Consider the following 15256-nt stretch of genomic DNA (forward strand, 5'->3'; position numbering starts at 1 on the left):
TTGTAGGTGTTTGCAATCTTTAGATAAGCTATCTGGCTGATCTCCCGCTACCTGAAGTCGTCTCAGTCTGCTACTTCTCCGCCATCTTGACTCCTCCCAAGAGACTCTTAATCTCACAAAACAAATTGAGGGTTGCCAGGGGGAGGGGAGTAGGGAGAGGGTGGTTGCGTTATGTTTTATGGACATTGGGGAGGGTATGTGCTATGGTGAGTGCTGTGAAGTATAAACCTGGCGATTCACAGACCTGTACCCCTGGGGCTAATAATACATTATATGTTTATAAAAAATTAAAAAATTAAGAAAAAACCCCCAATGGCTCAAGTGTTGGTTCAGTTGATCCAAATAGGAGTTATGACAGTTCGCCACGGTGTAATACAGACGCTCACTCCATGTCATAGGATGAGAAAAAGGCAAGCACTGTTCAAACTACTCTTGATGTGTATTTTTAAAAGAGAGAAAGCACTTTTGTTTTCAATGTTTTGAATGCTCTAAATTACAGTGTGCTAAATATTAGTTTTACTGTTTTTGTGATGTACCTATACATCTAGAACTGGCAGTAAGAGAATTTTTAATGTTTTAGCAAAAAATGTGAAAGAGTCCAGAAAAATAAAAAATTTTCTCATCCATCATTCGATGGCCTCTCATGGCCTCAGCCTGTAGAGTCCTCACGCTGCGCAAAGGGAAGATTGCTGTGTGTGTCGTATGTCACGTACATACATATTTTAAATGTGTAGGAAGATATATCTATTCATTTCCTTAACAGATACTTATTTATTTAGCAACAACTATTTGTACCAGACAAAAAGTCTCAGTGCTCATAAATAAATTTAAAATATGGCTAGAGATGACAAAAACTGTGAAGATGAGTAGAGCTTAAAGATACAGAGTTCAGGGTGGGCAATGGTATTCTGTTTTTCTGCCGTCCCTGTTAAGGTGACATTGAACACAGACTTGCAGATATCAGAAGGAAGAGAACTCAGGCAAAGGAAAGAGGAAACACACTATCATTCTCTCTTATATTAGTGATTCTACAAAATGTTTTCTGGTTCATTCAGGAGCCAGGTCTTGATGAAGTCTCGGACTACAGTTGTGAGGTTGTTGCTCTTTCTAAGAGCACATAGAATGGTCCCCATAAGATGAGTCCTAACTAGCTGTGCCTCCAGACCAGTTTAATAGAGCACTGATTCATTTTCCACCTTATAATTTCCTGAAAAAGCATATTGATTCAAATTCTGCTTGGTTTCCCAGGACATAGTTAAATAGAGGTCATTCAGTGGAGAATGAGTAGTTTCTACTACCCAAGCGTTATCTCTTTTATGCCAAACATGTTATAGGTAACAACACTCACATTTATTTATCTTTAAAAAAAAATCTTCAGCTGAAATTCTAGTTTTTTGTTTCTAGTTTTTTGAGGTTATATTATTGACTTACTAGCCCTTATTGAGGTCTATATTGACTTGTTAGCCCTAACTTATATTTATTCATTTCTACAATGAGGCCATGAACTCTGATTTTTTTTTTTCCCCACTGATAGATGACAATTACTTTAAGGAGAAAAAGGTTCATACTGAGTAAAACAGAAATTAAATAGATATCACATATTAGTGATCAATTGCAGAAACAAGTAAGGAGAAAAATACTTAGTCTTATATATATGCTAGGAATAGCTGTAGGTCCATTTATTAGTTAAATTTTCAAACAATCTATGAATTGTTGTGGATACCGTACACTCGTAGAGGGTGCCATTACTCTTGTAGAAGAAGACCAGACTCAGTGAGCTGACAACTGGTAGACCTGGCATTGAAACCTAGGCAGTGGGGCTTCAGGGCCTTTATTTGAAATCACTGTCTTAATCAATACATTGGACCAAATTAAAGGGCCCTAGAGTGTGAGAAAACATGTCTCACAGAGCTGAAGAAACATCTGGGGGCAGGAGGCAGAATTTCTCTGTAGCACTTCACCTTCTCTACAGTGGTTGTTGCTCAAGAATCATTTTGCTCCAAGCGAAGTTCATTCAAGTAGAATACTGATAAAGGTCAAAGTTCTATATTCAGCTTAGTAGTCTTAGAGAGAAGCCAGATTGGGTCAATTGAAATAATAAATGTACACACAGAAACGTGGTTACGGCTGCAGAACAAAATACCAACTATGAGAAAATTTAAGAGAAAGAGTTATTGGGATGCACACATAACACACACCAGTTAATACACACGGATGCTCTCCGGGTACAGGAGACACTCGAGCCCTAGGTATAAATCATTATGAATATTTCACGGGACTCATGAATAGGGAGAGTCTAGCTATTAAAATCAGAAAGGTTATTATCTAATCCATGAAGGGTTTTAGTAATACACAAATGTATGTTTTTTAAAAAATGTGACATTTACTTAAGCCACACTTTTTGTCACAATCACTTAAATTATTAAGAAGACCACAGGTTTTAAGGTGGCCACGGTTATGATGATTCACAGACCTGTACCTCTGGGGCTAATAATACATTATATGTTAATTTTTTAAAGTATAAAATAAATAAATAAATAAATAATCTGTTAAAAAAAAGATGGCCACTGTTAAAAGGAATTTCAGAAGATGATGTGGAGATTATTAAGCAGGCTTTTATTCTGTAACTTCTGTGTCTGCAAAGTCTGCCTTTCTGCGTTGAGTCTTTTATTCTGCTCACTAACGTAGCAGTTTAGCTTTTCCGTGGAAGCTGAAGGTACAACAATAAAGCAGTTCTCTAGTACTTATATATACAAGTGAAAAGCACCCCTCCCACTCCCCAAGTTCATCTCCTTAGGCAAGGATACTGAAGGATGCTTCTTGGGAAGAATGTATTTCCCAAGGCAGAGGAAAGTGATTTCACTTTCAAATAATGCTTATGTATGCTTAAAACCCTGAAAATTCTGAAATTATTCCTTTCCTAGAGCTGATGCTAAATGATGTGGAAGAGCGAAATTGAGTAATCTCTGCCTTCAAGAATCCTGACATCTTTTAGGGGGGCAATGGGGCACTTTTGAAACTCCTTATGTTCCATGACCTTAGAAAAGATCTGAGGAGGAATTCTAGCTTCACTATTTAAGATGATGAAACTTAATATATCCCTGAATTTCCAGCTTTGTTGCTGGTGAAATGGGATGATAATAATATCATTTTGTAGGGGCGCCTGGGTGGCTCAGTGGGTTAAGCCACTGCCTTCGGCTCGGGTCATGATCCCAGGGTCCTGGGATTGAGCCCCACATCGGGCTCTCTGCACAGCGGGGAGCCTGCTTCCCTTCCTCTCTCTCTGCCTGCCTCTCTGCCTACTTGTGATCTCTCTATCAAATAAATAAATAAAATCTTTAAAAAAAATCATTTTGTAAAACCTCTGTGAGGATTAAAAATGTCTAATATGTTCAAAACTTAATAGGTCAGACACACAACTGCTGACCCTCTTTTCCATCAAAACAATTTATCTTCCCTTCAACTTATTAAAGAGCACTAACTTCCACTTAATTTCTCAACCCAGAAATGGAGGACTCATTCTTGATTCCTTTCTTTCCCTCGTGCCTACATTCGGCCCATGAGCAAGTCACTTGAGTGAGGTCCACATCTGACCTCTGCTTACCAGCTCCCATTCTCTCTCCACGACAACTCAATAGTTTCCTAAGGTCCTCTCTGTCTGTACCTTCTCCCCCACTTTTGTCTCAAACATGACAGCCAGAGTGATACTTGAAATGCACATAATAGGGGCGCCTGGGTGGCTCAGTGGGTTAAGCGTCTGCCTTCGACTCAGGTCATGATCCCAGGGTCCTAGGATCCAGCCCTGAATTAGGCTCCCTGCTCAGCGGGGAGTCTGCTTCTCCCTCTCTTTTTCTATCCCTCTCTCTCTAAAATAAATAAATAAATCTTTGAAATGCACATAGTAGATCATGCCATCCTCGTTATGATTCTCATAAAGACGTTTGATTTTCACTCTTCAGCACCTATTCTGCTTACCGATCTACTACAGTGAATCCAAGCGCATACTAGAATAAGACAGAGTTGGAATCTGCAGGCCACTTAGTGCTATAGCTATTATAAAGTTCAGTTTTCAAATCTGTAAAATGGGGATAAAGTTATTGGTGGGGGGGATAAGAAATAGTACAAGAGAAGTCTATAACACAGTGTCTAACATATAGTAGACTCAAACAAGTTACTGGCTTATCACTGCATCTCAAATGGTTGGTTCTAGACTGTGGTCCTTTCATTCCTTGGAAGATCCTCTGCCTTTAACTTTCTCTCTGATCGTTCCTGCCATCCTGTTCATACCCACTGTCTGCACTGGCTCGCATCTTCATTCTCCATTTCTCAGTCCATTTGAGATAAAGCAAATGCTTTGGAACAAACTAGGGCCATTATTCCATTTCTCTATAAAACCACTGTTTATGTTCTTATGAAATTTGGTTTCTATTTTTTTTTTTTTTTGTACATTTTGTTGCTGCACTTTTTAAAAAGTGTAATAAAACCAGAAAGGGCAAAGAACGCACATGTTTGAGGTCAATGATGGCAAAAGAAAAGTAGGCTACTGAACCCCCTGGTCTGACTCAGAGTGGCCATTCTTAGGTTCCAGTGGTTCAGACTGGGTTTCTAATTTCAGTCCTCCTGAACATGGGGTTTTCTTGTCAGACTCTTCTTGAGTCTTTTTTTTTCCCCCTTCAATTTTACCCCACTTCTAACCTCAGTCAAGCTATCATGCTACTCTCTCTTGTTCTCTGTGGGCACAAGGCTCCCTCTGTTTGCTTTGAGAAGCACAACCCTCAGACTTCAGGCCAAGCAGAACTCTGGTTATTCTAGACCCTCTGCGTAGTGCCTTTCTCCCCTCCCCTCCCCTCCCATCCCATTTTTCCTCTGAGTCTCCTGGATTCACCGATTTTTTTTTTATTATGCGTGTTTTCTAGTTTTTCATAATACCTGGATCATAAGTGTTCTATTTAATATGTAGGCCTTTATAGATTGGAACAAATTAGTATTTATGAGCATGCCTTTACCAAGGTTAAGGATCATAGTATGTTACTCTACGAAGGACGCCCAGATGGGTGATTTCATTTCCTTAGATCCTGAAGGAAACCAGGCTTTTTACTGCTAGTGGCTTCATGGGCCCTACTGCTCCCTCTTTGCTGCTAGCTGGTCACCAAAAATTCTGTCCCTCTTATGCTTTGTGACACAGCTACAGTTCATGCCAGCCTTTCTCATAGTTATTTATGATTGTCTTGGTACTAACGCAATGTCAGTACACATGACGTGTTTTCTTTTCTGGTTAAGTCTTTTAAGAATAGGACAGCCTTCCTACACACTTTTTTTCCTGTTTTGCCAGCTGGGCGGGGAAGAGAAAGGGGTTCTAGAGAATAGAACCTCCCAAAGTGAGGAAAAGTCTTAGTCCCTGAATTACTAAATATGGAGAAGCTGCTGAGAAATAAATTCATATATTTGAGCCATTTCATATTTGGGGTCTATTTTATACAGCACTTAATGTCATCTTAACACAGAAGGCAACCTGATTCTTGATGCTTTGTCAGAAATCTGTTTTCCTCCCTTCCATCCTCCCTTCCTTCCTTCCCAGGGGCAGGAGAGGCTAGGTAGGGAGAGACAGGTAGGAGGCTATGTAACCAGGCTTTCAGAAATCCCAGGTGTAGAGAAATGCTACATATGAGATATTAACCAGAGAGAAGGGAACAATTTGTTTGTTCTCATGATAATTACAAGAACACCTTGTTTGTGCTCATATTTACAAGAACACCTTATTTGTTCTCATGTATTTACAAGAACACCTTTGCATGTTCTCATGACAGTTGTAAGTCCACCATGTTTATTCTAAATATACACAGGATATTCTCATGATATTAACAAGTCTACTATGACATTGACATGAAAGTTATCAAGTTCCCTGGTCAGTTTTCTATAAAGGACTGCCCATAAAAACCTTCAGTGGCAACCCATCCTGGTCCCCTCTCACTCTGGAGAGCTTTCCTTTTCTGTTCTCACCTTCACTTAAAAAACTTTCACTTCATTCTTTTGTGTCCTTGATATTCATTCTTAACTGCATGAGACAAGAACCCTACAACCCTTCCTTCGTTCTTTCCTTCCTTCTTGCTTTCTGTTTCTCTCTCTCTCCCTCCTCTTCTTTTCTCTCCTTCCCTCTTCTCTTCTTTTCCCCCTCCCTTCCTCCTTTGCCTCTCCCCCCCCCCCCCCCTCTCTTTTTCTCTCAGACCTTTGAGGATCTTCTCAGTGTTCCCACTATTCTGAAATTTCATTATGGTATACCTGGTAAGTTTTCAGTCTTTTTGCAGAGAACTCTGGATTTTTTGCAATCTGAAAATTATTTCTTTCGTTTCTAGAACATTAACTTGAATTATTTCATTTTTACCTTATGTCCCCCCGCCGCTTCTTTTGGAAATCCTACTCAATCTCCTGAACTGACTCTCTAATTTTCTTGTATTTCTTCTCCTAATGTCTATTTTTTTTCTACCTTTTCCTTTGCTTGAGAGATACTAATGATTCCTTGATTCCCTTTACTAAAATTAGTCATAGTAATGTCTGCATTTTGACAGCCAAGAAAACTTAGCTAAGAGAGTTTTTCTCCTCCAGCAGCAGCAGCATTGCAGGTAAATTTGCTTCAAATTGGCCTGTTTGGTTTTTTGTTGTGTGTTTGTTATTTGTTTTTTTTTTTGTCCTATTTCATGTAAAGAAAGAAATGCTATCTCCAGGAATAGGCATTTTCTTTCTCTGTTTCCATGGGTAAACAAAAAGCTGCTCCTTTTTATTGTGTGTTGACTTCAGCATGACCTGTATCAGTCAGGATAGGCTAGATGATACGTTAGTTATAAATAACCTGAAAAATATCAGAACCTCAAAGTAACGCTGCTTTACTGCTTTTTCCCACATGTTCATCACAGGTTGGTAATGGCTTTGCTTATTGTGGTCAGTCAAGGACCAAAAGGAAAAATAATTTTTTTTTTTTTTTGAGGTCTGGCATTGTCACAGAGCCCAGAGCTATCACATCACAAATCTGTCCACAAGCCATTGGCCAGATTTAGTCACACAGTTTTATCCAAACACAAAGGAGCAAAGAAGCATAAATCTACAAAGTGCCCAGAAGGGGAAGAACAAGAAGCAGTTGTTCAACAGCTCTAATGGCTACTACTTTAAATCATGGAAAAAAGATACATTGAAATAGAATAAGAATCTATATCCATCTATACACCTACCTACCTACCGACCTATCTAGCTATGTATCTACCATCTATTTAATCTACCACGTGTCAGGGACCCAAGGTACACCTGTTTATTTAGTAGATACAAATACTTATGTATTTGATTTTCTATGTATGCTTGCATCCAGAAGGCCACTGGTGGTTTTAGATTTTTTATCTGTAGAAAGAAGAAACATTGACTATAATCATCAGCTGCCTTTCTAACACCTTCTAAGAAAAACTTTGTGCTATGTTTCAGTTAAGAGGTGATAAGATTTCTTAATCATGATCCAAACTGTCTTTAACAAGTTTCAACACAAACTATAAATAGCCATGCAATACCATCTGTTTCACAAATTTTGGTGTTGGTGATATATGAAGGAGAAAGTTACTTAAAGTTGCCAGCATGAAGCTCTTCAGAACTGTCTGCTGGACCTTGAAACCTATGCTGGTATATCTTTTCCTTTTGCCATGGTCTCCATAAACCAACCAGCACTATCTATGCATAAATGAGATTCAACATAAGCTTTATTTTTAAAAAGAAAATGAAAACATCTTTACTAATTGGGTCTAAAAGTCATCAGCCATTACTTTTTTTTTTTTTTGCTTTTATAACCTTCAGTCTTTATGTCTCCACAGGGAGTACAAACATAGAAGTAAAAACCTCCTTTACAAATAGGACATTGTTCAAAATGTTGCCCACCCCCCATCAGCTTTATTGACATATAACTGACAAATAAAAATTACAATATATTCAAAGTGAATAAAATAATAATTTGATATACATATACATTGTGAAAGAATTCCTATAATCAAGTTAATTAACATATCCGTTATATCATAGTTACTTTTTTGTTATTTTTTGTTTTGGGGGAATGCTTAAGGTCTGTTCTCCTAGCAAATTTCAATTATACAATACAGTCTTAGCAACAATAGTCCCAGTGCTGTATATTAGATCCTCAGAACTATTCATCTTACAACTGAAAGTTGTACCCTTTTACCAACTTCCCATCCCCACTGACCTCCAACTGCTAGCCCCAGGGAACCACCACTCTCTAACTTCCCTCCCTCCCTCTCTTCCTTCCTTCCTCTTTAGATCCCATATATGAGATTTCATGTAGTATTTGTCATCTTCTGTCTGGCTTATTTCATTGAACATAATGTCCTCTAGGGTCATCCATGTTGTCACAAATAGGAGGATTTCCTACTTTATTAAAGCTGAATAAATAAATATAGATATAGATATATATACATGCATATATATTTAATAATCCCACGTTCATTGCAACATTACATATATATACAATATATGTATATGTCACATATATATAAATATTATATACTGTATATATTGTGTATATATGTATATATGTGTATATATACTATATATAGTATATATCTTGTATTTATGTAATGCTGCAATGAATATGGGAGTACAGATATCTCTTTGAGATAGTGATTTCTTTTCCTTTGGATATATACCCAGAAGTGGGATTGCTGGATCATATGGTGCTTCTATTTTTAATTTCTTGAGGAACTTCCATACTGTTTTCCACAGTGGTATTGATTGATTCCTTATATACTTTGCATATTAAACCTTCATTAAATTATGGTTTACAAATATCTTCTCCAATCCATAGGTTGCCTTTTCATTTTGTTGATGGATTTCTTTGCTGTGCAGAAGATTTTTGGTTTGATGTCATCCCACTTGTTTATTTTGCTTTTGTTGCCATTGCTTATAATATCAAATCCAAAAATTATCACCAAGCAGGGTGTATATATATATATATATATATATATATATATATACTGATAGTGTAGAAAATGGAAATGAATTTTCCCATATACATTATATTATAATTTGGTGGTTAGATTCCCAGATTTGATCCTAAAAACTCTCTTCCTTCTCTACCTTCTATTATCCATCCCTTTCCAAATCCAACTTTATCTTCTTTCCTAGCTTTGACTGGATTAGTAAGATTCTGAAGCATCAAATAAAATGAGGTCAGAGGAGGAGTGAGAGACAGCTGTGTTTACATGGCAGGAGTATCGAGCTGGAAGGTGGGATTGTAGTGACAAGGCAGCAAAGGATAGTCGGTGTAAGGGAATCCTATGTGTCTATCTGGCGCAGCCTTTCCTGTGAGACTCCTCAAGTTTGGCTCATGTACACTGAAGATTATCTCAACAGGGTCACAGATCTTGGCAGATAATATTCATTCTCATGGTATTTCTCTCACTATTTTATCTCCTTATCTAGATTTGAATCCTGTTATCACATCTCAACCTGTCCTATGAATAATGACAGGAGACACTCCATGGATTAAGAATAGTAACACATAAATAATACTTTATTTTAAAGAAGGGAGTTTTTTCTTTATCTTTTAAATTTCAACTTGATTTAGTTCTGGATCAACTTGATTTAACATTGGATCAATACAATAAGATGGTTTCACTTTCAAAAGGAAGATAGGGTTTTTATAGTAAACATTTCCCTTTCATTCTTGCCCTGCCAACAAGTTCCCTTCTCCAGACTTAACAAATATTAAATATTTTTGTGTATCTTTACAGAGATATGTTATACATATACAAGTAAATGTGTATCTATTTAGCTATCATTTAACTACCTACCTTACTTTAATATACACATTTTCTTTGCATTGCCTTTTCAGTTAACATTATATCTTGGAGATCATTACATGTTCCTACATAATGAGTTTCTTAATTCTTTTTTTATAATTTTTATAACTGTCAGGTAGTCTATTTTCTGAATGTACGTGATTTTTTTCACCACTTCTCTATTATTGGGTAATTAGATTGTGTTCAGTATTATGAACACTATATACATTATATAACTATTATATAACTATTACTAAAAAATAGTTATATAATAACTTCATAAACATTATATAGAGTATATCTGGAAGAAACATGCATGGGTAAATTCCAAGATATATCCAGGACCCATGCAAAGGGATCACAGAATTCCACCAGTAGCATTATACAGTGTAGATATTATATAAGCTTTATTGGCGATAACTTAGAAACAGAGAAGCAGTACAGTCCATGACATTCCCCCCGAAGTCTCCTTTTTCTATAGCATGAGCCGGGTACTGGTGTTCTGAATGGACACTGGTTAAAGGTTCAGCAGATAGGGATCTACCCCCGGGCAGCAAGCTAGATGCATTTTACAAGCAGTTCAGGGAGCGAGCTTGCACCCACAGCATGAAGAGTAGCTCAAGTGCAATACTGAATGTTAAGCGGTCAGAGTGGCCATCCTGTCCTTGTTTCTGACATTAGAAAGGAAGTCTTTATACTTCCATGGTTAGGTATGAAAAATTGTCATAGTTTTGGGGGTTGGTTTGTTTGAAGATTCCTTTGAATGGATTGAGAAAATTGCTTTCTATGGTTTGGCGGGAGTTATTAAAAAGTCAATAATTGGTATTGAATTTTGTCAAATGCTTCCCCCCCCACTGAAATGATAATATGATTTTTTTCCTTTTATATTTGTGAACATGTTTGATATTCAATATCAAACCCATCTTGTATTACTATAATAAACCCTAGTTGTCACAATGTAGTATTATAAATTAATGAACTTGATTTGTGAATATATTTTTAAAAATATTTTTATGTCTATATTTATGAGTGACATTGGTTTCTAATTTCCTTTTTTATGGTAATGTTCTCTTATAGTTTAATATCAGGATTATGTTCCTTCAGCCTAAAGGCTACCTTAGAATGTTGGTCTGTTAGTGACAAATTCTCTCAGCTGTTTACCTGTATATATCTTGAATCCTGTTTTTGCCTTCATTTTGGAAGAATATTTTCTTTGACTATACCTCCTTTTTGATCTTAGAACCCTTTAAACACATCATTCTATTATCTTCTAACCTGCATAATGTCTCACAAAAAGCCTGTGATTATTCTTATTATTGTCCACAAATACAATGTGTGTTTTTTCCTCCGTCTGCTTTTAAACTGTTCTGTTTATCCTCGGGGTTCACCAATTGGACTGTGTACGCCTATGTGTGGTTTCCTTGGCCCAGGAATAGACAAGCTTTCGGATTTCTGGTTGGAATTTTAAAAAATTGAATTTGGAAAGATGTTTGCCTTTATTTAATTAAGTATTTTTTCCTGCTCTATTCTCTCCTTTCCACCTCAGATTCCAATTAGACATGTGTTTGATGTTAGACTGATTTTTACTTTTCCAGTTGACATTTAGGCTGTGTTTATATTTTTAGTCTTTTTTTTTTCTCTGTGTGTTTCAGTTTGCATGGTTTCTCTGGACTCAACTTTAAGCTCATTAACCTTTATACGTAAAGTACATTATGGTTTACACTGACTCATGGTACTTCCAACAGAATTCAGGAGTAGAGACTTTTTCCTTAATTTTTGTGATCCTATATATGGACCTCCTTTTTCTTATGCTGAAAACCTCTGTCAATAAAAGCATGTACTTTGTCCCACAATACACATACTAGTCTCCAAATTACAATACAATTGCAACCACGACAGTAAGATGTCCCTTAAAAACAGTTTAATATTATCTCATAGACCTTAGGTCCATACAACTAAGGATGTACAGTTAAATCGCTGTGCTGTAAAGTCATTGGTGTAGTGATGCCATCAAGAGATTCCCAGTTTTAATTGTTTCACTTTACTTTAAATATTTGGGGATCAAAAAAAGAAGTGTTAATTAAGTAAATTAAGTAAAATACATGGTTTCAAAGTCAAACCTACAAAATACTGTATACTAAGAGATCTATTTTTATCTCTTTCACCCTACCTCCTTTCTTTCTTTATAGATAATTTAAAATATAATATATTATATATTATATATAACCTTTCCATGTAGGGGAGCCTGGGTTGCTCAGATGGTTAAGCATCTGCCTTGGGCTCACGTCATGATTCGGGGGTCCTGGGATGAAGTCCCGCAGTGGGCTGCTTGCTCAGCGGGGAGAACTCTGCCTCTGCCTCTCTCTCTCATGAATAAATTTTTTAAAAAACTTCAAAAGAATGTAGAAGTATTCTCACATTTTCCCTTTAAGCTAAATAGCATACTATGCATCCTTTTCCCTTCCTTTACTACTTTAATTCAATATATCCTAGAGATAGCTCCACACTATATAGAAAATCCTATTTTTAACATATTATTTTTATTGTTTTTCTTGACACAGAATACTCTTATCATGTGGATGTACCATCGTTTATTCAATCAGTCCCATAATCAAACACCTAGGTTATTTCCATTCTTTAGCTATTACAGTAAAATGGTAGTGAGTCATTTATGCATATTTATTTTCATATTTTGGAGTAGTTTCCTGTAAAGCGAATTGTTGGGTCACGAGGTAAATGCACATGTGCTCTTATCAGATATGATCAAATTTCCCTCGTTAGAGGCTGTGACATTTTGCAGATCTACCAGCTCTAAGTTAGGGGACCTGTTTCCCTGTAGCTTCACCAACAAGTAGATTTCCAATCCTTTGGATTTTTGCCATCTGATGGTGAGAAGTAGTATCTCAATGTAGTTTTAATTTGCATTTCTTTTAAGGAATATATTTTTATATTTAAAAATAAACATTTTCTCAAGGGTAATTTTTCTTCCACACTTTTAGAAAATGGGAAAATTTCTATTTGTGAAGTCTTCTCATGTATACAAAAACGTAATTTAAAAAGAAGGAAACGTTTCCTTTCTTGCCAAAATCTTGGGGTTTTCATTTACACTGCAAAGGACAAATTGTAAACCACTTTGCATAGTGTCCCAGCCCCAAAATGAGGGTCTGATTTACCATGTAATTTATTTCTGGTTCATATTTCTGTTCTGAACAAGCTTTTGGGTTTGAGGTTATAAACAAAATCATTTGACTGTTTATTTGTGGTTAAACAAATGGCATAAATATATGTTAGGAAAAAAATCCTTTTTGAAGGAGAAAAAGTAGGCCAATAGTTTCCAACAATTATCAACATCTAGTTGTCTGACAAATACTTGATTCAATAATATTGTAGAAACTCTTGGCTCCTGTCATAATAAAAGGTGTATTTTTTTCTAGCCAGAGGACTTTAGGTTTTTGATAAGATAGCCAAAAAAGTTCAATTGGTATTTCTTTTTGAGGTCATTTTCATGAGTTTAACTTGGAATGGATTTTCAAACCTTGTTTCCTGTTGCTTTGTATTTTGTTCTTTCTCTCACTTGTTTATCATTTTACTCCCTGTTTTCCTTCAACTTTGTACTCAAAGACTTTTATTTTCCTTTCCTCCCTCTTTTATAACCTTTCGTTTGTACTCTTCCCTGCTTTCATGCCTTCCTTCTACTTGTCCATGATTTTTTCCTGCTTCAAACACCTAACTGTCTCATTTCTATCGGTTCTGGCCCTGGGTACCATCTTAGCACAAGAAATACCTCTCACCTGAGTCATGATTTACACCTGGCTAAGTAGAAGGCATGACGCTGAAGGAGAGGTCTCCTCGCCTGTTTTGTTGGCATTCTTGACCTGATTAACTTTGCTTGCTTGACCTACTAGGATCACTTGTACAAAAGTGCCAAGAAATCTCATCCCCTAGCAGATTTAGGTCTGCTTTCTGAACACAGTAGAACTCTGCATCTTTTCCTAATTCCTCTGATCAAACACTCCTGATACACCTCTTTAATGCCAACCCCTGAATTAGGCAGCAAGGTTACGAATATAAATAGGGCAGAGTTCTTGCTCTGAAAATGCTCACAATCAGGTAGTGGTTGTTTCAGCTACAGCGTACCAATATATACAAGTCATGAGTATCTCTGCCGATGACTGTCCTCTCTTCCTACCCTTGCATGGCAAATTCCTATTTATTTTTTCACCTTATTATTCAGGAATCCTTTCTGACTCCTCCTTTCTCCATTCCCAGAGTGGTTTGGTGCACTTCCTGGAGTCCCGCAGATCACACTGAACGTCCCCCATTCTATCACACTTCACCACAGTGTACTGTAGTTGTGTCCTTCTCTAGACTAGAAGCTCTGTGAGGGTAGGAGCAGATTTCCATTATTAACTGTAAGTCTCCAGCATCCAACACAGTGGTCAGGGGCATAGGAGACACTCAAAAAATATTCTCTGAATGAACGGCTATTTATACACATATAGGTGTATATTTCGGAGTGTCATGACAGAATTTGAATGAAAGAAAGCATACTTCCCAGTGAAAATAAAGATGTCAGAGTAGAATAATCTCTTTGAAGTATGTTCGGATGATTATTTTGGAGAAATTTTGCCAGTTCTAATCACAAGTATTTTTGAAATATGTTTTTAAACAACTATCAATCAAATTTGTTTAACTTCCTTTAGTGGTATTGATTGTACCCATGAAATACTAATGAATAACTCCTTCTGACATTTAAAGACAAGCACAATGGTTAGATAAGTCTCCGATGTTACTCAGAAATACCCTTCAGCTCAGTCAGGGGTGTACCTCACCCATGACTTTAAAGCCGGAGTGAATTGTTAATCTGTCCCTCCAGAAACAATCACAACTACAAAAATTAAAGTCTGAGGAGGAGAGGAATTATCTTCTTGTAGCATACTCCTGTTTTTAAATGTCCAACCATCACAGAAAACCAAGTTTTTGTTTCTGGGTATGTTCATTGAATTGTTTTCCCCTGGCTGTACTTTCTCTTTTTAAAATTGTTTTTATTTTATTGTTTTTTTCTATATTGACAAAACATTGGGAACAAAAACAAAAACAAAAACAAAAAAAAACAATTTAGTGGTTATACCACTTAGTTTGTGCTTATACCAAAAAAGAATTCATTTTAGTTCTCATTTATAATACTTTTGGAAAATATCTTCATTTCAGAGCTACCTGCTGGTACCTCTAATTTATTATCCTTTGCTTTGTCTTCTTAAAATCACTTTTTCCTCCTCCATGTCAAAAAAATTTTCTGTGCAAACTGAGTTTTGACTAAAGCTGCTAAATTATTGAGCTAATAAAAGAGCAGGCAAGTTATGAAAAGATCAGCATATTTTAAGCATAATTAAATGTAATACAAAAGGCCACTAAATTAAAAATCAGCATTT

At 36.5% G+C, this 15256-nt stretch overlaps 1 long non-coding RNA gene across 2 annotated transcripts in view; it reads right to left on the reverse strand.

The window, feature by feature from the left end:
* The window catches only part of LOC125080564 (uncharacterized), a 310278-nt gene that overhangs the window by 46328 nt on the left and 248694 nt on the right, over positions 1–15256 (reverse strand). The window contains exon 6 of one of the 2 annotated variants that reach the window (XR_007121405.1): positions 7325–7386. The exons of the other annotated variant lie outside the window; for it this stretch is intronic. This is a non-coding gene — a long non-coding RNA (uncharacterized LOC125080564). Of the gene's footprint in view, positions 1–7324; positions 7387–15256 lie in introns of those variants that run through there. 2 annotated transcript variants of the gene reach the window in all.

Source organism: Lutra lutra, chromosome 11, assembly GCF_902655055.1.
Source record: "Lutra lutra chromosome 11, mLutLut1.2, whole genome shotgun sequence".
NCBI lineage: Eukaryota > Metazoa > Chordata > Mammalia > Carnivora > Mustelidae > Lutra > Lutra lutra.